The 12,839-nt window shown below is 37.7% G+C and overlaps 1 protein-coding gene and 1 pseudogene across 1 annotated transcript in view; both read right to left on the bottom strand.

The window, feature by feature from the left end:
* Nucleotides 1-12,839, bottom strand: part of MDGA2 (MAM domain containing glycosylphosphatidylinositol anchor 2) — an 841,090-nt gene that overhangs the window by 212,699 nt on the left and 615,552 nt on the right. The window lies entirely within an intron of this gene.
* On the bottom strand, nucleotides 4,527-5,045 carry LOC136143203 (adenosine 5'-monophosphoramidase HINT1 pseudogene; annotated as a pseudogene).

Raw genomic sequence — 12,839 nt, 5'->3', positions numbered from 1 at the left:
TAGAGCAGGGGTCCCCAATCCCTGAGTCGTGGACCTGTACTGGTCCGTGGCCTATTGGGGAACCGGGCTGTACAGCAGGAGGTGAGCGGTGGGCGGGCCAGCGAAGCTTCATCTGCTGCCCCCCATCGCTCACATTACCGCCTGAACCATCTGGCCCCCTCCTCCACGCACCACTCCCAGTCTGTGGAGTAACTGTCTTCCACGAAACCTGTCCCTGGTACCAAAAATGTTGGGGACCGCTATTCTAGAGCAACTGTTGCTCACAGTGATAAACTCTTCAGTGCCTAATGGCTAGAAAAATCAATTTACTTCTATAATAAAAAGGTCATTTGTCTCCTTGTAGAATCCATCTGACATTGTTTGGCCTTTTATACATGATCACTCTGAACAATGCCTGTGGTTTACAAATTCCCTAATTATATCACTGATTATGTACTACTGAATATGCCTTATCCTGTGGAAATAGACACTATCACCATTTTAATAAACATTTTGACATAAAATGAAGCTGGCTCTTTCATGCTTTGTCAAGAGCAAAGTGAAACAACCAGTGAACACAATGTTCCATCAACAGATTAGGACCACATGTTCTTTAGAGCAAATGAGGTTTAATTAACAGATCCATTAGCAGAGAACTGGTCAGTTAAAACATAGGAGAATCGTTTTCTTATAACACATGGACACTTTATTAACAAATATTCTACAAATGCATGATTGTATTTTATGATTCATTCTGCCAGTCTGTAGAAGTATAGAATGCTACAGTAAAAATATGGGCCTAATTTTAAAACCACATAAAAACTCATATAACATCATTGATTGGAATGATATATAACTCATTCTAAGCTAATAAGTGTGTGAATAGAGTTTAGTACCATTTTATTAATATAGTTTTACATTCCATTTTATTCCTAAGCAAGGATATTTCCATTTAAATGTCAGCTAAATACATTTTGTTTACAAGTATTATTTAGATAGTCTTGGTGAAAGGGGATTACTTATGTTTCATTTACAGTGAACTGTAATTCATACTAAGTGCATTTTAGAGTGCAGACATTTGAACTCCTTGTCATTTTATTATTTCTACTTCGTGTGTTTAAATTACCAATATATTTCATACTGTGCATAGAACCTTTTTTTAAAGTGCAATGATATGCTTTTAATTTCACATTTTTTTAAATCTCATCATTATTATGGTAGAACATCCCTAAAATTTGGGAAATTCTGATGTATTTACCTGATTTATTTATGTACTCAGAGGAATATGGCATCCTCAGTTCTTCCCTTCCCCTGCAAACTATTGTCTTGTCTCCTTATCTAAAGCTTTCAGTTTGAGCCTAGGCTGTCTCTTAGGCTGACTTTCACTCAACCGGACCACCCAAGCTCCAATTCCTTAGTCAGAGAGGTAAGAAGGCAGACATGCCATGATTTGGGTTTTCTGAAATGGATTCACTCAACAAAAATATTTACATTTCTCAAAGTTTATCCCTGGAGTCTGAAATCTCATTATGTGTGCTTGTTCTGTTGAGAAGCTGTGTGTTTTGTGTAAAGAACCTGGGTTTTGCAGTCAGAATTGAACTATGTTTAACACTTTGAAATGCTTCAGCATATGCTAATGCTTTGCTTCTTAAACTGGGTGTGGATATATATGTATGTAAACTATTTAAGCTTTATGCTTACAATTCATGCATTTTTCTATGTTTTTGTTATGTTGCTATAAAAGTTAACAAAAATACTTCACCATAGACAATGTGATCTGCACTTGCGTGCTGCAAATTTTAATGTATAGACTAGGGTTACTTTAATATGTAATTCATGCCACTCAGGAGTACACAGCCCTAGATGTGGTTAGGCAGCATTTTAAAGACACAAACTCTGGGTCCACTCTTCTCAGGAAGCTAGAACAAGACAAGTATCATCATGTTGAGCTGCCCTAGAGAATTTTTAACCTAGCATAACGCTGAAAGTGGTCTCCTTTGTTGAAATGAATATTGCTCAATCTATGCACCTAGGTTAGAACAGGGTGAGGCCATGCCCCATTTTAGTGAGAGGAATATGAGATGAGCAAATGGGACCTGACATCCTAACACTCTTTGAAGCGGTGTTCTCAGAGTAGGGGAGAGTGTTGTGCCCCACTATCAACCCAACACATAGTCACAGGAACCAACTAGAATATTACCTGAATTCCTTTTAGAATGCTTTAATACCTGCCTACAGTGATCTTTTGATGCAAGGCCCTTGTCAAAGGCCATAACCGAATATCAGAATCACCTGCGATAGTAAAGAGACATACCCACTTAACGTAAGATGCTGCAAGCTTATACTGAATTTGGAATCTGAGATTGTAAAGTTGAATCAGGTTATGGCTATAGGAAGTGAACAAGTACCTAAGCGTTGGGATCCCATTTTCCTCTCTATAAATGGAAGGCACTAGGTAATCTATAAATGTCCTCAGTATTTAAAAACGATGCCAATAACTGAGACATTTAGAAATCTTTTTAAAATGTTTTACAAAATAGGTATATGGGAACCTGCCCCAATAGTCTTTTGTTTTTATTTTAAAATAAATATTCAGAATTCATAAATATCCTCAAATTGTGCCATCAAAATCCCAATTGTAATGATTTTCTAAATTTATTTAATCTCTTTGCTAAGCTCACTGATATCACACAATGAAGGATAAAAAATTAAGACTGTAAAAACTAATGATGCTCTTTTTATGTATTAAAATGAATTCATTTGTAAGCAGATTTTCAGGGGAAAGTCCTTTGCACTAATGGTAGTTCTAACTTCTATTTTGGAGCTATTGTAAGAAATAGCTTTAAGACATTCCAAACTGTAAAATGAAACCTAGTCACTACAAACAAATTATATCACTATAATAATTGTTCTATCTAATGCCAGAAATCTAGGATTCTAGATCTTTTGCTATCACATAGACCAAAACGGTGATCAAACTGTTAGTCTATGGATCTAGTCTCTATGGCTACTTCTATTTATTTCTCTGTTCTTCAATTGATAATGGTAGCTTGGTAGTATCATCTAAAAATGACATAAAAATTCCAAGTGTTATCATAATCATATCAGTAGTGAATCTAATACCACTCCCCACATCTCTATCTTCTCCTCTAGTCAAGAGACACAGAGTCAGTCCTGGTATTGTAGCTTTAAATAATATACCCTGATTTACATCCATTCTCAACTATGAGTTTGATGGAGACATTTATTCTTCATCAGTTAATGAATATAATTTTCATAACTCTTTCTTTAACTTGTGTAAGTTATTGCTAGTTATTATAATATTAAGTGCAAATTATGGAACTAACTGTGTTCAGTCCTCTGGATTAGAAGAATCTCTATTCAGTCATTTAAAATTCAAATAGTTTCTATGTCCCCATTGCTTGCATTTATAAGTGGATGAAGGGTATAGGAAACATAAATTGGGCATTCTTTCCTATTTCTCATTGACCTGCTCTTATCTCAATGTAATCTGGGAATTTCAAAAAGTGTTTAATTCTGCCAAGTGAAGGAAATCCTCAACACATGACACAGTAATTAGACAACAGCTAATTAACCACTGTTAAACTATGGCTTGTAAGGTAAAATCTTGGTTCTGATATTTGGGGAAGAAAGTGCTGGATATTTTAAGATGATAATTGGAGGAAAATCATAAATCTGATGTTATTTTCATAATTAGATAGATTCAGTTTTATGAGAAAATGCAATATAAAAACATGATTAATGTTTATTCAACTACTACAGAAAATAGAGAATTAATTTAATGCAGGCAATCTTTGCATTTATGCTCTCCCCAAAAATAAGCAGTAGAAATATGGATATAATTTATGCTTCTCAAAACAACTTATAACTTCCTGACAAGGCCAACTAAAAATGTTTCCAATATTCTTCTCACTTTTGTAAATGATCTAATTGAAAAGAGAATTAGTGTAATTGTTACTGTCTGTAAATCTCTTTCTCTCATTCTCTCTCTCTTATTTTCTCTCTCCTTCCCACCCACCTTCCCTCCTTCAATTTCCAATCTTTTCACTTGAAGAAATATAAGCACTCACTTCCACTATCAAATTCCATGCATCAATATTAAAGTACTTGAAACAAATATAATCTTCACATGCTGATAAAAAGGTATTGAAGGCTCTAAAGATGCTGTAAATACAGGAAGTTTTCCACTGGATATTCCCCTCTTTCATTTGGTTTCCACTGACCACTTTTTTTCCATTTTCTTCATGGTTTCTGCTTTTTCCACCATGTCCTTGGACATTTTGTTTGTTTTTGCTTCATACTCTCTTCTTGGATAAGCTCATCCACTTCTAATTAAGGCAACTACCTGTGAAGTCCATGTTCTACTTCTGACCTTTCTCTCGATTATTAAACCCTACTTTTTTTGGGGGGGGACCATACAACAATCTTTTATTATGTATGGGTTTTTAAAATTATTTCTCCAATCTCTCCATACACAGGCAAAAAAATAAAAGTACTGTTTAGCATATTGGAACTTGCAAACTTGATCACTGAATAGAGAAGGGAAAATTATCCCTACAACACGCTTTACCAGGAGGCCAATTCATGTGCCGACCTCCAAGAACATGGAGATGAACACGGTAGACAGACTGTCCCCAATCTGAACCTTCATTCACCACCATTTGATAACCCTTCTTCAGGCCTAGATCAGCAGCACATTTCTTGCCAACAATCATTAAATGTCCAAGAAGACTTTCATCATTATCTTCTGCTGCAGAAATCTGGGTTATATGTTTCTTGGGTATCACCAGAAAATGTGTTGGTGCTTGAGGGGAAATGTCATGGAAAGCGAGACACTGGTCATCCACATAAATGATTCTGGCTGGAATTTCCTTGTGAATGATCTTCCCAAAAATCGTGTCATCACCAGGCCAGGAAGTCTGAGCCTTAGCCCAAACCCTACTTTCTAATTGGTCACCAGAAACTTGAGAATGTCTTACCAACCTTTCAAGTACACCTAATCCCAAACCAATCTGTCCTCTCAAACCTTTCTTTAAGTCCCTCATTCAGACTTAACATTCCTCAGAATGTGGCATTACCATATTCTGAACTGAAGTATAACATTTTGGAATCATAGATGTGTAACATACTTTGGGAGGACTGGAAGAACTCATCTAAGCAAATGGCTTTCAACTACATGTTTTTAATACTGTATGCACATGTATGTGTTTGTGAATTTAAGTCAGAATCTCCTGTCCAAATTTAATCATAGATAGAAGTTCTATATATAAAAGAGATATATATTTTGTTCTATGTGAAATGGCAAGGGAAATAAAAAAGGGTAAAATTCTCATCTGGTTACTTCCCTTCCCCGCACAGTTCAGTAGACCCTGAGAATAGTTTTTAAAAATCTCTAGTTGCGATTGGAACACCATTTAGAAATCAGTTACCCAGCTGATCCCTTTATTCTACAGACGGAAAGCTTTGGGGTCCAGCCAGACATAAGGTTGCAATGCTATTAAGTGGTAAATTTGGGCCTGGACCCAAGTCCAGGGCTCTGCACACACTAAGCTGCTTGATGTCAATCATGCACTCTCCCAACTGACTTGAGAGCATTGGTCACTGACTTAACTGCCCCTTAACAGAGGTTGTGAGTGTCCCTCAGCACTTCATCTGATTCCTATCAACCTCTTCAGCTGAATAAATAGTCTCCCCCCGAACCTGACCACCACACACACACTCTAATGGGCAAACTCTTTTTTTCTTATATTCCTTTTTTTCCACTCTATATCCTCAAACTCTTTCTTAAAAGTATCCTAAAGCCGTGGTGGAGAGAAAAGGAACTAAGATGTAAAGAGGTTACCTGACTTCTCAGATGTAGTTTATGAGCGAGTCTCATGCTTCTTCTACCAGCTAGGCCTTCTGTATCTTTCCCTCTCTAACCTGACACATCCATAAAGTAATACATATCTCCATGGCCTTAATTTACTTCCTAATAAAAATTTTCTGCCTCCTCTCTCACATTATCACTAATGGACTCACTGAACACCGCCTCACAATGCAAAGGTAGTCTACAATGTTGGGAAAACAGTGGAAAAGTTTTCTTTGCCCAACTGATTGATTGCGAAGCTTCTGAAATGTTTTCTGAAACTCTCTTCTATTTCTCCATGGTCTTTCCTCTGTCTCTTTTTGGAACACTGCAGATTCACCCAATGAATAGGCCCTCCTGACACCAATCTGATTATGCTGCTACCTTGATAAAATTCCGTGGTCGTCCTTGACTGTGTGAAGGAGATCTAATTAATTCATTTCCTCCTAAGATCTAGTGCCAAATAATCCCCATTCTTAATCCAGCTCAGATGCCGCCTGCTCTATGGAACTCTTGCTGAATAGATTCAATAATTTCATCTTGTATCCTTCTATATCACTCTGATAGTTTATAAAGGAAATACTTGACTTTATCTGTTAATACAAATTTTCAAGTCTATGGGATATAAAATCCATGAACTAGACCCTATACATTTTTATTTCTTCCTATAGTCCCTTTCCTATAGTGGTTGTTTAATAAATATTTTGGGAGGTTGAATGTGCACTACATTTCATGAGTTAATCCCAGAATTGTGGAAGACAGCTCTACCTAATTTCTCTTTACCATATTGGAACACTTGGCATTATTCTGACTTGAATCATCAGTTAACCCTTGCCTCTCAAATTTAAATTTTCAACCGCAATCTTCCTCCGCTAAGAACAGATTATTTAAAGCTGAGGGCTTGTGAAATAAAGGTCAGATATATCAAATGGAAGGAAAAAAATACCAGTGACGTAAGCTGCAAATACTGTGTTCATCTTTTGTGGTAGGTTTCCTTTTTTTTTGCAATACGCAGGCCTCTCACTGCTATGGCCTCTCCCGTTGCGGAGCACAGGCTCCGGACGCGCAGGCCCAGCGGCCATGGCCCACGGGCCCAGCCGCTCCGCGGCACGTGGGATCCTCCCGGACCGGGGCACGAACCCGCGTCCCCTGCATCGGCAGGCGGACTCAACCACTGAGCCACCAGGGAAGCCCGGTTTCCTATTTTTATTAAGAAAACCTTAGACGTTTTAGGAAGTCTCTGTAAACTGCTCTCATTTGATTTAACATACCTCTATTTTGTGTAATTTTAGCAATTTCACTCCAAGGTCATTTAGCATATTCTAATGGGCATTTGGTAAGCCTTCTGGAGGTATCTTTATTCTGAAAATATTCAACCATGGATTTTTGACTGTTTGAATGATTGATATTAATAGGACACTAGACTTTAGCTCCAAACAGTCTTCATCAATGCTACCTGAGGCTAACTGATAAAAACAATAATAATACAAACAATAATATCTGATGTAGACAACTGACATTTTCTCAAACTTAATTTAGTGTGAGTATAACCATTTTTAGAAAACTCTGCTACTTTTCGTTCATAATATATATTTTTTGGCTTTTCATTTGTTCCTTTCTTTTTTTTTTGAATTTTTGAATTTTATTTTTTTATACAGCATGTTCTAATTAGTGATCAATTTTATACACATCAGTGTATACATGTCAATCCCAATCGCCCAATTCATCACACCACCACCCCTCACCACCCCGCGGCTTCCCCCCCTTGGTGTCCATATGTTTGTTCTCTACATCTGTGTCTCAATTTCTGCCCTGCAAACTGGTTCATCTGTACCATTTTTCTAGGTTCCACATATATGCATTAATACACAATATTTGTTTTTCTTTTTCTGACTTACTTCACTCTGTATGACAGGCTACAGATCTATCCCCCTCTCAACAAATGACCCAATTTCATTCCTTTTTATGGCTGAGTAATATTCCATTGTATATATGTACCACATCTTCTTTGTCCATTCGTCTGTCGATGGGCATTTAGGCTGCTTCCATGACCTGACTGTTGTAAAGAGTGCTGCAATGAACATTGGGGTGCATGTGTCTTTTTGAATTGTGGTTTTCTCTGGGTATATGCCCAGTAGTGGGACTGCTGGATCATACAGTAATTCTATTTTTATTTTTAAGGAACCTCCATACTGTTCTCCAAAGTGGCTGTTTCAGTTTACATTCCCACCAACAGTGCAAGAGGGTTCCCTTTCCTCCACACCCTCTCCAGCATTTGTTGTTTGCAGATTTTCTGATGAAGCCCATTCTAACTGGTGTGAGGTGATACCTCATTGTAGTTTTGATTTGCATTTCTCTGTGTTTAGTGATGGTGTACATCCTTTCTTGCATTTGTTGGCAATCTGTATATCTTCATTGGAGAACTGTCTCTTTAGGTCTTCTGCCCAGTTTTGGATTGGGCTGTTTGTTCTTTTGATATTGAGCTGCATGAGCTGCTTGTAAATTTTGGAGATTAAATCTTTGTCACTTGCTTCATTTGCAAATATTTTCTCCCATCCTGAGGGTTGTCTTTTGGTCTTATTTATGGTTTCCTTTGCTGTGCAAAAGCTTTTAAGTTTCATTAGGTCCCATTTGTTTATTTTTGTTTTTATTTCCATTACTCTATGAGGTGGATCGAAAAAGATCTTGCTGTGATTTATGTCAAAGAGTGTTCTGCCTATGTTTTCCTCTAAGAGTTTTATAGTGTCCGGTCTTACATTTAGGTCTCTAATCCATTTTGAGTTAATTTTTGTGTATGGTGTTAGGGAGTGTTCTAATTTCATTCTTTTACATGTAGCTGTCCAGTTTTCCCAGCACCACTTGTTGAAGAGACTGTCTTTTCCCCATTGTATACCCTTGCCTCCTTGGTCATACATTAGTTGACCATAGGTGTGTAGGTTTACCTCTGGGCTTTCTATCTCGTTCCATTGATCTAGGTTTCTGTTTTTGTGCCAGTACCATATTGTCTTGATTACTGCAGCTTTGTAATATAGTCTGAAGTCAGGGAGTCTGATTCCTCCAGCTCTGTTTTTTACCCCTCAAGACTGCTTTAGCTATTCGGGGTCTTTTGTATCGCCATACAAATTTTAAGATTTTTTGTTCTAGTTCTGTAAAAAATGCCATTGGTAATTTGATAGGGATTGCACCGAATCTATAGATTGCTTTGGGTAGTATAGTCATTTTCACAATATTGATTTCCAATCCAAGAACATGGTATATCTCTCCATCTATTTGTATCATCTTTAATTTCTTTCATCGGTGTCTTATAGTTTTTTGCATACAGATCTTTTGTCTCCCTTGGAAGGTTTATTCCTAGGTATTTTACTCTTTTTGTTGCTATGGTAAATGGGAGTGTTTCCTTAATTTCTCTTTCAGATTTTTCATCATTAGTGTATAGGAATGCAAGAGATTTCTGTGCATTAATTTTGTATCCTTCTACTTCACCAAATTTACTGATTAGCTCTAGTAGTTTTCTGGTGGCATCTTTAGGATCTCTACATATAGTATCATGTCATCTGCAAACAGTGACAGTTTTACGACTTCTTTTCCAATTTGTGCTCCTTTTATTTCTTTTTCTTCTCTGATTGCCATGGCTAGGACTTTCAAAACTATGTTGAATAACAGCGGTGAGAGTGGACATCCTTGTCTTGTTCCAGATCTTAGAGGAAATGCTTTCCATTTTTCACCATTGAGAATGATGTTTGCTGTGGGTTTGTTGTATATGGCCTTTATTATGTTGAGGTAGGTTCCCTCTATGCCCACTTTCTGGAGAGTTCTTAACATAAATGGGTGCTGAATTTTGTCAAAAGCTTTTTCTGCATCTATTGAGATGATCATATGGTTTTTATTCTTCAATTTGTTAATATGGTGTATCACATTGATTGATTTGCATATACTGAAGAATCCTTGCATCCCTGGGATAAATCCCACTTGATCATGGTGTATGATCCTTTTAATATGTTGTTGAATTACGTTTGCTAGTATTTTGTTGAAGATTTTTGCATCTATATTCATCAGTGATATTGGTCTGTAATTTTCTTTTTTTGTAGTATCTTTGTCTGGTTTTGGTATCAGGGTGATGGTGGCCTCATAGAATGAGTTTTGGAGTGTTCCTTCGTCCGCAATTTTTTTTTTTTTTTTTGGTACGCGGGCCTCTCACTGTTGTGGCCTCTCCCGTTGCAGAGCACAGGCTCCAGATGCACAGGCTCAGCGACCATGGCTCACGGGCCTAGCCACTCCGCGGCATGTGGGATCTTCCTGGAACAGGACACGAACCCGTGTCCCCTGCATCGGCAGGCGGACTCTCAACCACTGCACCACCAGGGAAGCCACCTCCGCAATTTTTTGGAAGAGTTTGAGAAAGACGGGTGTTAGCTCTTCTCTAAATGTTTGATAGGATTCACCTGTGAAGACATCTGGTACTGGACTTTTGTTTGTTGGAAGATTTTTTTTTTTTTTTGCGGTACGTGGGCCTGTCACTGCTGTGGCCTCTCCCGCCGTGGAGCACAGGCTCTGGTCGCGCAGGCCCAGCGGCCATGACTCACGGGCCCAGCTGCTCCATGGCACGTGGGATCCTCCCGGACCGGGGCACGAACCCATGCCCCTCACGTCGGCAGGTGGACTCTCAACCACAGTGCCACCAGGGAAGCCCTGTTGGAAGATTTTTAAGCACAGTTTCAATTTCATTACTTGCAATTGGTCTGTTCATATTTTCTATTTCTTCTTGGTTCAGTCTTGGAAGGTTACACCTTTCTAAGAATTTGTCCATGTCTTCCAGGTTGTCCATTTTTGGCATAGAGTTGCTGGTAGTAGTTTATTAGGATGTTTGTATTTCTGCTGTGTCTGTTGTAACTTCTTTTTTCATTTCTAATTTTATTGATTTGAGTCCTCTCCCTCTTTTTCTTGATGAGACTTGCTAATGGTTTATCGATTTTGTTTATCTTCTCAAAGAAACAGCTTTTAGTTTTATTGATCTCTGCTACTGTTTTCTTTGTTTCTATTTCATTTATTTCTGCCCTGATCTTTATGATTTCTTTCCTTCTGCTAACTTTGGGTTTTGTTTGTTCTTGTTTCTCTAGTTCCTTCAGGTGTAAGTTTAGAGTGTTTATTTGAGATCTTTCTTGTTTCTTGAGGTAGGCTTGTATAGCTATAAAGTTCCCTCTTAGAATTGCTTTTGCTGCATCCCATAGGTTTTGGATTGTCATGTTTGCATTGTCATTTGTTTCTAGGTATATTTTGATTTCTTCTTTGATTTCTTCAGTGATCTCTTGGTCATTTAGTTACATAGTGTTTAGCCTCCATGTGTTTGTGATTTTTATGTTTTTTCCCCTGTAATTCACTTCTAATCTCATAGCGTTGTGTTCAGAAAAGATGCTTGATATGATTTCAATTTTCTTAAATTTATTGAGTCTTGATTTGTGAGCCAAGATGTGATCTATCCTGGAGAATGTTCTGTGCGCACTTGAGAAGAAAGTGTAATCTGCTGTTTTTGGATGGAATGTCCTATAAATATCAATGAAATCTATCTGGTCTATTGTGTCATTTAAAGCTTGTGTTTCCTTATTTATTTTCATTTTGGATGATCTGTCCGTTGGTGTAAGTGAGGTGTTAAAGTCCCCCACTATTATTGTGTTACTGTCAATTCCCTCTTTTACAGCTGTTAGCAGTTGCCTTATGTATTGAGGTAGTACTATGTTGCGTGCATATATATTTATAATTGTTATGTCTTCTTCTTGGATTGATCCCTTGTTCATTATGTAGTGTCCTTCCTTGTCTCTTGTAACATTCTTTAATGTCTATTTTATCTGATATGAGTATAGCTACTCCAGCCTTCTTTTGATTTCCATTTGAATGGAATATATATTTCCATCCCCTCATTTTCAGTGTGTGTGTGTCCCTAGGTCTGAAGTGGGTCTCTTGTAGACAGCATATATATGGGTCTTGTTTTTGTATCCATTCAGCCAGTCTGTATCTTTTGATTGGAGCATTTAATCCATTCACGTTTAAGGTAATTATCGATATGTATGTTCCTATGACCATTTTCTTATTCGTTTTGGGTTTGTTTTTGCAGGTCCTTTTCTTCTCTTGTGTTTCCCACTTAGAGAAGTTCCTTGAGCATTTGTTGTAGAGCTGGTTTGGTGGTGCTGAATTCTCTTAGCTTTTGCCTGTTTGTAAAGCTTTTGATTTCTCCATCGAATCTGAATGAGATCCTTGCCGGGTAGAGTAATCTTGGTTGTATGTTCTTCCTTTTCATCACTTTAAGTATATCATGCCACTCCCTTCTGGCTTGTAGAGTTTCTGCTGAGAAATCAGCTGTTAACCTTATGGGAGTTCCCTTGTATGTTATTTGTCATTTTTCCCTTGCTGCTTTCAATAATTTTTCTTTGTCTTTAATTTTTGCCAATTTGATTACTATGTGTCTTGGCATGTTTCTCCTTGGGTTTATCCTGTATGGGACTTGCTGTGCTTCCTGGACTTGGGTGGCTATTTCCTTTCCCATGTCAGGGAAGTTTTTGACTATAATCTCTGCAAATATTTTCTCTGGTCCTTTCTCTCTCTCTTCTCCTTCTGGCACTCCTATAATGCGAATGTTGTTGTGTTTAATGTTGTCCCAGAGGTCTTGTAGGCTGCCTTCATTTCTTTTCATTTTTTTACTTTATTCTGTTCTGCAGCAGTGAATTCCACCATTCTGTCTTCCAGGTCACTCATCCGTTCTGCCTCAGTTATTCTGCTATTGGTTCCTTCTAGTGTAGTTTTCATTTCAGTTATTGTATTGTTCATCTCTGTTTGTTTGTTCTTTAATTCTTCTAGGTCTTTGTTAAACATTTCTTTCATCTTCTCGATCTTTGACTCCATTCTTTTTCCGAGGTCCTGGATCATCTTCACTATCATTATTCTGAATTCTTTTTCTGGAAGGTTGCCTATCTGCACTTCATTTCGATTTTTTTCTGGG

Source organism: Phocoena phocoena, chromosome 2, assembly GCF_963924675.1.
Source record: "Phocoena phocoena chromosome 2, mPhoPho1.1, whole genome shotgun sequence".
Taxonomy (NCBI): Eukaryota; Metazoa; Chordata; class Mammalia; order Artiodactyla; family Phocoenidae; genus Phocoena; species Phocoena phocoena.
This window is presented reverse-complemented; position numbering and strand designations above follow the sequence as displayed.